The sequence below is a fragment of the Eulemur rufifrons genome, chromosome 7 (genome assembly GCF_041146395.1).
Source record: "Eulemur rufifrons isolate Redbay chromosome 7, OSU_ERuf_1, whole genome shotgun sequence".
NCBI classification, from domain to species: Eukaryota; Metazoa; Chordata; class Mammalia; order Primates; family Lemuridae; genus Eulemur; species Eulemur rufifrons.
The window spans coordinates 15,014,159-15,025,444 of NC_090989.1; the positions used below are offsets into that span (position 1 = coordinate 15,014,159).

An 11,286-nucleotide genomic window follows, 5' to 3' on the forward strand; every position below is an offset into this window, starting at 1 on the left:
TTATGGGTATCTGTATCTGTCAAAACTCATTGAATTGTACGCTTTACATGGATACAGTTTACTGAACATAAATCATGTCTCATAAAGTTGATTTTCAAAATTAAAAAAAAAAGGATAAATCCAGGATTTTTAGCCTGAGTGATTGGAAGAGTAGAGTTGTAATTATCAGAGATGAGAAAGATTGTGAGAAGAGCCAATTTTGTTGGTGGTGAAATATCAGGAGCTCCATCACGGACGTGCTGTTAATAACTTTGAGATGTCTATTAGGCGTCAAATTAGAAATGCTGAGTGAACAGTCAGGAACATGAATCTGGAGTTTAGGAAATGGGCCATGCCAGAGATAAACATGTGGGAATCACAAACACGTGGATGTTACTTAAAGTCATGACCCTGTGTAAGATCATTACAGGAGTGACTATAGATAAACAACAGAAGAGATCCAAGGACTAATTCCTGAAACCCTCCAACATTTAAAGGCAGTGAAGATGAGGAATCAGCAAAGAATCTGAGAAGGAGAAGCAGTGATGAAGGAGGAAAAGCAACAGAGCCTGGGATTCCAGAAGGCAAGAGAAGCAAGGGCTTCAAGAGGAAGGAACGATCCCCGCCGCAAACACTGCTCATAAGTCAGCAGATGGGGCCTGAGAACCGCTCACTGGTGCACCTGGAGGTCGTTACTGACCTTGATGGGGTAACGGCAAAGAAAGAAGGGAAGGAGCGATACTGGAGTTAGCCCCTGTAGTTCATTCATTCATGGAGTTTTGCGGAGAAGAATATTAATGGAGGGTAAGCGGTAAGTGGAGAAGGTAGGGTTAAAGGAGAATTTTTTAAGACGGGAGAAATCACAGCATGTTTTCACCCTGACAGGGAAGACTCAGTGGAAAAAAACATTCGTGCTTTAAAGGAGATGGGGAGAACGGTTAGAGCAATGTTCCTGCGCGAGTGGAAGGCAGCGGGCTGGACTGCACAGAGCGGCAGGCTGTGCCCGGAGACCAGAGACTGGGAAGAGAATGTGGGCACCACGACAGACAGCGTGGTACAGGGGGCTGGTCTGTGCTGCTCTCTGCTGTTTTCTCGATGAATGAAGAGGCAATATTGAGAGATAGCATGAGTGAGAAGCTGTTGGAGACTTGAGAAGAAAGAAAAAAACTACATAATAGTCAGCTAGTGCAGGAGCTGGCCCACGTGTTTTTGTATGGCCTGAGTACTAAGAATAGCTTTTACATTTTTAAAAGCAAAATATGCAAAGGACTATTAGCCTTTCAGAGAAAACAGGTACTCAAAGAGTTGAAGACATTTCCTCTTGGCCTGCAGAGCCTACAATATTTATTATTATCCCTTTATAGAAAAAGTTGGCCAACCCTTGACCTAGCAGAGTGAGCGAGTGAATGGGCTGAGCTATACAGCACGATATGCCCGGCAGCAGGGAAGCGCTGGGCAGGAGCTTGACAGAATATCAATCCACTGCATCCTCACACAAGGACTACAAGTTAAATATTAATAACCCAATTTTAGATGAGCTAATTGTGTCTCAGAGAGGTTCAATAACTTCCTCAAGGTCACACAAGTAGTAAATGGGAGATAAAGATTCATTTAGCAAATGCATTAATGTCTCAAATTCCTGTTTCCTTTCCACTCTGCCATGTTGCATCACAAAAGACTGTGACCTCTTTGTCTTTACCTTGCATCTTGGCATGGGCACCTGCAAGGTGACGCAGATTTACATCTGCAGCACCTGCAGCAGAGCCAGACAGACTTAGGTGTAGACCTCAGCCTGCTCTTGCTGGTTTTGTGGCTTTGAAAGAGATTTGTGACATTTCCATGTCTCTATTTTTCTCATCTATAAAATCAGATTAATAATAAATAAACCACTTGAAATTGCAAATATGCAAACAATTTCAACCTATGAAGATGACTATTTCTTGGAGTTCTGACTGATATCTATCATGCAAGGATTTTGTGTGGATTAAAGGTAATATACATAAAGCACGTATACTTTGTAGACCCTTATATGTGATTTTATGGACAATAATAATAGGAGCATCCTGACGTCTAAAGAAGTATTTATTTCGAGGGAAGGGGCCATGAAATAATCTCAACTATGTACTCTCAGCCCAGAGCCATAAGGAAAAATGAGATGTGGGGAGCTGCAGGAAGCCTGGATGGGGCCTGTTGGTCTCAAGTCACACTGACCCTAAGTCTAAAGTCATCTTGATAACATTTGGCCTGTTGGCCACTTAGTGGCCAATTTCCAATACCTGGAAGACTGTCATGGGGAAGACAGATACATCTTACTCCATTTGGCTACAGAAGATAGAAAGAGGAATCATGGGTGGAAATTACACTAAGACAGGTTTAAATACCACTAAAACTAAAACTTTCTGATAACTAGCATTATTAACCATGGAATGAGCTGCAGTGGAGGATACAGAATTCCAGGGGAGACTGGGAAAGCAGTAGATAATATATTGCTAGAGGAATCACATAATGGGTAAGGGTTGGACTAAATGACCTTTGAGACTCTTTGCAACTCTAAAATTTTATGAGTTAGTAGCCCCTGGCGCTGGCCTGGCAGCGCTCTGAACTTGGACCAGCTAGTCAAGTGTCCAGAGTAGTACCTGACACAGAGTTAGCATTTAAGGAATGTTAATCTATCTCCTTCATAGTTCCTCTCACTCAAATTCAAGAATAACCATTAAGTTGTCCTTAAGCAACCGTACATATCTCCCCTTTATTTCATTCATTTTGATTCATCATCAGTCTGCTAATTAAGAAATAGAGGAGACTGAAATTTGAATCTTAGTCTATTCTTATGAAGCTGCTGTCAGATCAAAGTCAGTGATTTTACATTTGAATGGGCTTTTCCAAGAATGGATTACTGGGATTTATATAGCTAATAAGGAAAGAAATTGTTTTCCTAGAAAGACAAGATTAAAAAGAAGCAATTGGCATTTGAGAGAGAGTCAGATCACTTCACTCACAGGTGGAGGGAACAGAAATGAAATAGAAGAAGGTGAACATTAATATTTAGATCGTTTCTTCCCCAGTCACAGGCTGCAGCAAATTTTAAGACAAAAGAGCTGTCTCATAATATAATGATTAAAGCAAGTTCCCTTTGCTTCTCTTAAAAGAGACAGGTTATAAGTAGGAAACTTGCCTGGTGACAAACACTTCTAAATTACAGTAATGGGGAAGACCCATTACTCCCCCAAAATTAAAAGCAATTGAGAGTTACTAGAAAGTTCTTCATATCTGTCAGGTACCAGGGTTTGAGGAGAACTTCTGTGCAGATATATGTACTTAGAGCCATGAGAATCCAGACCCCATGACCTCCTAGCTCAGCGACCTTGGGCAGGTTACGCACGTCTCCAAACCTAGTGTCTCATCTGTAAATGGAGATCATATAACATTGACTTCATAGGATCATTTTGAAGATTAAATAAGATAATATTTATCAAGCAGTGAGCCTAGTACCTGGCAAATCATGAATGTTAATTACATATGCATATCTGTTAACCCAGAAGGTGACATCATGGGGATTAGCATCCACTCCCAAATATTGCTAAAACACTTTATAAAGGCAAAGATTAACACCATATCCACCAATATCTAATATCGACAAGCAATGACTGTCAGAATTTCCAACCATAAATTCTGTGGAGTGTAATTGTGAAAATCAATCTGTAGTCTGCACAGTTTTGTCCAAATAAAATGAATGGCAGCTTGGATGTCCCTATCAGTCTGCCCTAGCTAATACCCAGGAAATTTAAAAAGTAGTTGCTTCTCTATTGAACAGGTATTATGCTTTGAAGTGATCAGAATGTTTCTACTGCATCATAATTTTTCTATATTTTTTCAATGCTTGCAACTCCCCCAAGAAACAGGGAATCATTGGGAATAGTAGAAATGATTCTATCCTGGGCAATATTATTCCAATATTTTAAGCTCTGCAGGGCAGGGCAGAGAAAATTAAGGTATTAGTGGTAGCGTATGCTGGAGATTACAATTTTTAGCATCCCACTCTCAGAAATCCAGCGAATCAAGCAGAAGGAGTAGGAGAATATTCCACTCCAGTACACCAGCACTGTGTCAGAGAGAGCTTCCTGGACACTTCGGATAGGGGCTCCCACAAAGACCTGCCTTCAGCTGTCCGTCTGAGAAGGAAAAACATACCCACTCCCCTTATCTATGGCAGATGCCAAATCCAGATAGTTTCTTCTTTATGGCTAAGGAGGAAAGAAAACAAGAGCTTGGGACCTTGCAAACAATACATCAGAATAAGAGAAAAGGGAACAACAACTATAGACTCAAGAGGTAGAACTCACCTCTGAAAATTATCTACAGAAAGAACCAGAATTAAGATCTAGGAAACTGGGGGCCTTCAACAAGCCACAAGACCACCTGGGTTCTTCCAAGAGCTACAAAGAGTATATAGGTAGCAGTGGGCTCAAGAAGTGATGAAAAGATGAATTAAATCTAAACGTGAGATTTAAAAATCATCATAATAACACATGACTATAAGGAGGCAGACGGTGCACAAGGAGGGGCTGGAGGAGGGAGACTAAAAAGTTAATAATAGCAGAGAAAAGGAGCGAGTGAAAAGCAGGTGTCATCATGACAAATCAAACACCCCTGATGTTCAGAAACTTCAAAGAGAGGAAAGAGACAAAGACGCAAGTGATGAATAGGATGATGATTTTGAAGGAGAGTTCGGAAAAACAATTAAATAATTTAATGTCTTCCTCAGGAGAATATACCAAGATAATTAGGAGCGAAGCAATAATTGAAATCATGAACAAAGAAAATGTTTTTGAGCTGAGGAAGCCCTAAGTATCCAAACAAAAGGACAGACTTCCTGTGATCCATAAAATAAATAGAGAAAAATATAAATTACACATAAAACATTCTGAAACTGTTTTATAACTACAAAGATAAAAAAGTCATCTTGTAAACATTCACCTGGAAAATACCTGGTCACTATGCAGAAACAAAGTCAAGATGATCTTATACTTCTATGTAGCATTAAATTTCACACACACACACACACCCACCCCACACCCCCACCCCCCGCCAACAATGTTTATACAATTTTAAGGAGAAAAATGTAGAACCTAAGAATTTTCAATTCAGGCAACAGGAAAAATAGTTTTAATATCTAAGTTCTTATGTAAGGCTTTATGATACCATTCTTGGAAAAAAATAACCTAAAGATATCTTTAAACAAAACAGAAGAAAAATTGAGATTACAAGCCTGAGAAAGTTATCTTAGAAAATAAATAGTATCAAGAACTAAAATCATCTCAGTGGTGAATTTAGTCTACATAAGTATTATTACAAATACAAATACAAATTATACAAGGTAAACTTAAAAATAACTGTAAAATTTTTCTAAATAATTTAAGGATAATTATATACGTTGTATTAGCAAAGCCTAGCATGGTAGGAGACAGGTACCAAAGTGAAATAAATTTATCATGCTACTTAAAATGAGGACAAATGATCCAATCTCCCTGATAACTAAATAAAAATGTGTTCAAAAATGTATCTTTAAAATTCAAGGGCAATCACTAGAAAACTCTGAAGAGGATATGTAACTTCCAAACCATGAGAAAACAGAAACAAAGAAAATATGGTTAAAGATCAGAAGATATGAGATGAAAACTGCAAAATGAAGTAAAAAATAAAAAATTATAAAATAACATGACACGTTGAATTAGTTAAGATAAACTAAATTAATAATGGCTTTAAAACATGTAGTTTTGTTTTCTTATCTAACAAATATAGAAGTAAATCTTTTTGTGTTTCATTAGTGTGATGATTGAGGGTCTTCACGCTCATGTGTGAGATGTGCCCCCCTCAGACCTTGTTATATCACATTACCTGTCTGATACGAAAAAGAAAAAAGGGGAAGGGAAGAAAGGAAAAAAAAAGAAAAAGGAAAAAAAATCCAGAAGTACGCAATCTGGGCAGACTTAGTGGTGCCACAGAATCATCCAGCACCTGGGATATGTCCAGTTTTATGCACTGCTTCCTAGTGTGGTCCTTGTCCAATACGGATGCTCCAGCTCCAAACATCATGTCCGGATTCTAGCTAGCAGAAAGGAAAAAGGAGAGAGGTGCATGATCCCTGCCCCTCCAAGGACACATCCAGAAGTCATACCTGTTACATCAGCCTTCATCCCTTACCTGCAACTTAGTCACATGCCAAACTTATCCCACAAAGGAGCATGGAAAATGAATAAAGACTATTCAGGGGCTCCTCTGGCCTTTGCTCAGCTAAATATTGGGGTGCCATTTCTATATTCAAATAATTTTCATAGATCAAATCTAGGAGAAAATTGTATGAAGACCAGCACTAGTAAAACAATTTGGAAAAACCAATTAACCTGGATTTCCACCTCACTTTTTACACCAAAATCAATTTGTAACTATGAAAAAATGAAAACAGATGAGTGCTAGAAGTAAATGATGCATAAATATTTTTGTAATATTAGGCAAGAAGAGTCTTTGTAAGAAATGCTAAATTAAACATATAATCCTTCAACATGAAAAGCATAAATGTAAAAAAATTAAAAGTAATTAAAATCTGGGAAAATAGACCATATATGATAGTGACTTTATTTCTATAATATATAAAGAAGTGTTATAAATCAAAAAGAAAAAGATGAGTGCTTCAATGTAAAGAAGAGTTAAGAGCATAAAGAAGTAATCTGAGAAATGAATACTAAATGGCAAATACAGGTTCAAGAAAAGTTTTTATGTTACCAATCATCAGTGCAGTTAAAATCAAAATAATAAGATGCTATTTTTCTCATATCAGTGTCAAATTTTCGAATACCATAATGCCAATGATGGCAAACACACTTTGAAATGGAAAATCCCACTTAACACTGGTAAAAGCATAATTCAGCAATAAGATCCAAAATTCAAAATAATAAATCTCAAAATTATTTAATGACCATTGACCCGACAAGTCTCCTAAGAATCCATTATAGGCAATATAAGTGGATTATACATATCATGTACCTATAAAGATTATAAATAGTGAAAAATTGAAAATAGCCTGTGTCACATAAGAGAAGTTTATTAAAATAACTTACTAGACCCCAAAGGCATCCGTTTTATTTCGTCCAAAAGTACCCTATACTTCTTCTATAAGATTAATTGTATTGTGTGATTTTGAATCTTACTGTACAAAGGAATTGTTTATTTTGCATTTGCCTATATACACAGTTGTACCCTCTGATAGATATAAGCACCTTGAAAACGGGGCCATGTTGTCTATTCAACAACAAGAATCTGGCTTAGCTCTGTAAACAGTAAGAACTCAGAAAATGTTTGCAAAAAGTAGTATGACCCACTAAAAACAATAATGTAGAGCTGCGGTCCCTAACCCCAGGGAGTACACCAGTGCCATGTCAGAGCTCTGCCACCCGCCCCCAGCCCCCAACCTCCGTCTGTGAAAAAATTGTCTTCCCTGAAACTTAAGAAGGGGCACACACAGCAGGAGGTGAGCAGTGGCGAGTGAGCAAAGCTTCATCGGTATTTACAGACACTCCCCATCACTCGCATCACTGCCTGAGCTCCACCTACCCATCTTCCCATCCCCCTGTCCATGGAAGAATTGTCTTCCATAAAACCGGTCCCTGGTGCCAAAAAGGTCAGGGACCACTGATGTAGAGAAATTCTTTTGTTCATACAACAAATAATCACTGAGTACCAACCATGTGCCCAATACTGAGCTAAGCACTGGGGTTTGAAAGTGAACAAGATATTCTTGACTCTCATGAAGGTTATATTTAGTGTGGAAGACAAAAAAAGCCCAAACAAATAGTCATGTGCCACATAATGACATTCCGGTCAACAACAGATCACATATACAGCAGTAGCCCCATAAAATTATAATACCATATATTTACTGTACCTTTTCTATGTTTAGACACACAAATAATTACCATTATGTTACAATTGCCTACAGTATTCACTTAGGTTTATAGCCTAGGAGCAATAAACGATATCATATAGCCTAGGTGTGTAGTAGCCTGTATCATCTAGATTTGTGTAAGTGCACTCTGTGATGTTTGCACAACGGTACAACAGCCTAATGATGCATTTCTCAGGAAGTATCCCCATCATTAAATTACAAATGACTGTATATAAATATTGATATAGTGTGAAAATGGCTATGACCACAGCCATCAAGAAGATGAAATAGAAAATAAGGGAGACCTACTTTAGTCACGCCGATCAGAAAAGGCATCAACATGACAATATTTAAGCTGATTTCTGATGGATAAAAAGTCACACATGGCAATAACGGAAAGAAAAGCATTGTAAGCAGAGAAAATAGCATATATGAACAGCTAGAGGCAGGAAGATTAGAGTGTGTTTGAAGAAGCGTGACTTTGGTGTAGTGAGGGAGTTGCATAGCCTGAGGTTGGAGAGATGAGGAGACAAACCATGAGGATGTGTAGAGCCATCCAGCCTCTGTACAGAGTTTGGATTTATTACAGGTGTAACTAAAGGCCACTGAAGGCTTTAAAGTAAGGTTTAATTTATGTTCTAAAAGATGATCACTCTTGCTTATAACGTGGGAAATGGATTGGGGAGGAGCAAGTGTGAAATCAAGAGACTCATCAAGGAGGTGTTGACATAGTCCAGGTAAAGGATGGGCCATGGCCAGGATGTTGGCCATGGAGACAGGGAGAAGTTGACAGTGTCAAGATATTTTAGGGGGTAGAATCAAATGGAGTTGCCGATGCTTGAGATGTAGGGGCTATGGCAAAGGTGAAATCAGGACTTACTCTTAGATTTCTGGATTAAGCACCTGGTGGATAATGGTGCCATTTACTGGGCTAGGACAGATAAAGGAAGGATTGAGTTGTGAACAGAAAATGAGAAGTTCTACCTTGTACACATCCAATTTGAGATGTTTGTAAGGCATCCGGGTTGAGCTGTCAGGTAAACAGAACTGGATATGGTGTTCAGGAAAATTATCTGGTTGAAGGTATAAACTTTGAAATCTTGAGTCATGATGATAATTTTAAAATCTGGGAATTAATGAAATCACCCAGGGAAAAAAAAGAAAAGAAGAGGACCCCGGACTCACACCAGAGAAATACCAACACTTAAGGGGAGAAATAGGAGCCAGCTGGAAAAGGAAACTGATGGGCGAAGCCAGTGAGTTTGGAAACCAAAGAAGCAATGGTCTGAAAATACCCAAGAGACGAGTGTTTCAAGAAGTGAATGGCCAACTCCTCCACATGCTGCTGAAAAGGTAAGATGAGGACAGGGAAGTATACATCACATGCGGCCACATGCATTTCCAGTGATTCAGAGACAAGAAATTTCAGTACAGTGATGGGGCTGGAGAAAAGCCAGATTGGAATATTGAAGAAAATGAGTTAAAGAAATGGAAACGATGTAGTTAACAACCCTTGAGAAGTCTGGCTAAGCAGGAGAATAGAGAAACGGATGGTACCTTCCAGCAGACATAAAACCAGGGAAGTGATTATGTTTGTTGCTAGTATTGTTTTTAAGATGGGGTTGGGAAGTTAGAATATAGTGACAGAAATGATCTAGTAGAAGACAGGGAAAAGTTGATAAAAGGAGGGAAAGAGGATAATCCGAGTGAAGTGTTTTTAAAGGTCAAAGAGCATTGGATGCAGAGAAGAAAGAGAGGTATTGGAATTTGCTAGGAGGAAGAACATCCCCTCCATTGTGCCTAGAGGGAAGGAGGTGACAATAGCTACAGGCGAGGGCAGTTTTTGCACTGGGAATTCTAGAGTTATTATCTGAAGGTTTTTACTTCAGTGAAGTGTGGGGCAAGGTCAACAGCTGAGTCAGGGTGAAAGAGGGAAGGATTGGGGCTGGTTTGAGGAGAACATCTGAAATAGTTCTGGGAAACATAAGAGCGTTTCTGGGTCACAGTGAGTGCACGTGGAGGCTTTAATCATCAAATGCAGAAACAGTTCAGTTAGTCTCTAGTAACAGCCGCTCAGACACAGGTGCAGAGGAGATGAGGGTTGAGGTTTTGCCACACATCATGTAACGAGGCTAAGGATGAGGGGTGGTTGACAGCACTTCTGAGAAAGTGATTATAGTGATGGGTTGTGGGGTCGTTAATGATATATTAATACATAAGAGCGAAAAAAAAGAAGGAAATTCAACAAAATTTGTAAATGGAGATACTTCTGGTGGGGAGAATGCAAGTGATTTTCAATTTTCTCTTTACGTAGGTCTTTATTCTTTAAATTTTCTACAATAAGTATATTTTAGTTCTAAGCACAGTTATATTTTTTAAAAAACAACAGAATGGCATGTAAACAGTTTTATACTGAATTTAAGAGCAATCCCATTAAAATTGACATGGAGACAAATTTAGCATCATTTGCAATAGGTTGCTCAATTGAAACCCATTGATTGAAATATGTTAAATATAAGTATATAAAATCTTCTACTATATTAACATATAAAATATATAAACATATAAAAATTTTAAGTTCGTAATGATATTTTGAAAAACAGAAACCACATTGGTCATATTTGGATGTTGTTGGGCTCATTTTTCTGAAATTGGATAAATAAGTGCATCAAATGAAGCATTTATCTTTCCCCTCTCACTTATGTACTGCACATCAGGTTAACCAAATAGATGTGAAAGAAGGTTCTTCCCCATAGAAGAATTCCAACTAATTCAGAAAAAATGATTGAATTAGAAAAGTGTCATTTTGCGAGCCCAGTGAAACAATGGACGAGGCCATGATCATAAATGGTGGTTGATGGGAAATTTGATAATGGGTGGGTCATGCTGATGACACCTAAACCCACAGATCAATCACAGCGTCACTCAAAGTGGGAGCAACAGACATGATGTGCCTGTCCACATGATGCAATAGCTAGTACCCAACCCTGCCTTTGAAATATTCTTGCCCCACACAAAAAATAAACCTAAATTTAATTATGTTTCTGGACTTACTACCAGTTAACAAGAAATATGGGGCATACGGCCAGGCACAGTGGCTCACGCCTGTAATCCTAGCACTCTGGGAGGCCGAGGTGGGCGGATTGTTTGAGCTCAGGAGTTCAAGACCAGCCTGAGCAAGAGCGAGACCCTGTCTCTACTAAAAATAAAAAGAAATTATATGGACAGCTAAAAATATATATAGAAAAAATTAGCAGGGCATGGTGGTTCATGCCTGTAGTCCCAGCTACTCGGGAGGCTGAGGCAGAAGGATCACTTGAGCCCAGGAGTTTGAGGTTGCTGTGAGCTAGGCTGATGCCACGGCA

General features: G+C 38.7%; 1 non-coding gene across 1 annotated transcript; it reads left to right on the forward strand.

Annotated features, from left to right (window-relative positions):
• The first annotated feature begins 5,787 nt into the window (after positions 1-5,787).
• LOC138388628 (small nucleolar RNA U13) lies at positions 5,788-5,887 on the forward strand. Its single transcript, XR_011234162.1, has one exon. It is a non-coding gene; the product is annotated as a small nucleolar RNA U13 (small nucleolar RNA).
• Positions 5,888-11,286: the final 5,399 nt, after the last annotated feature.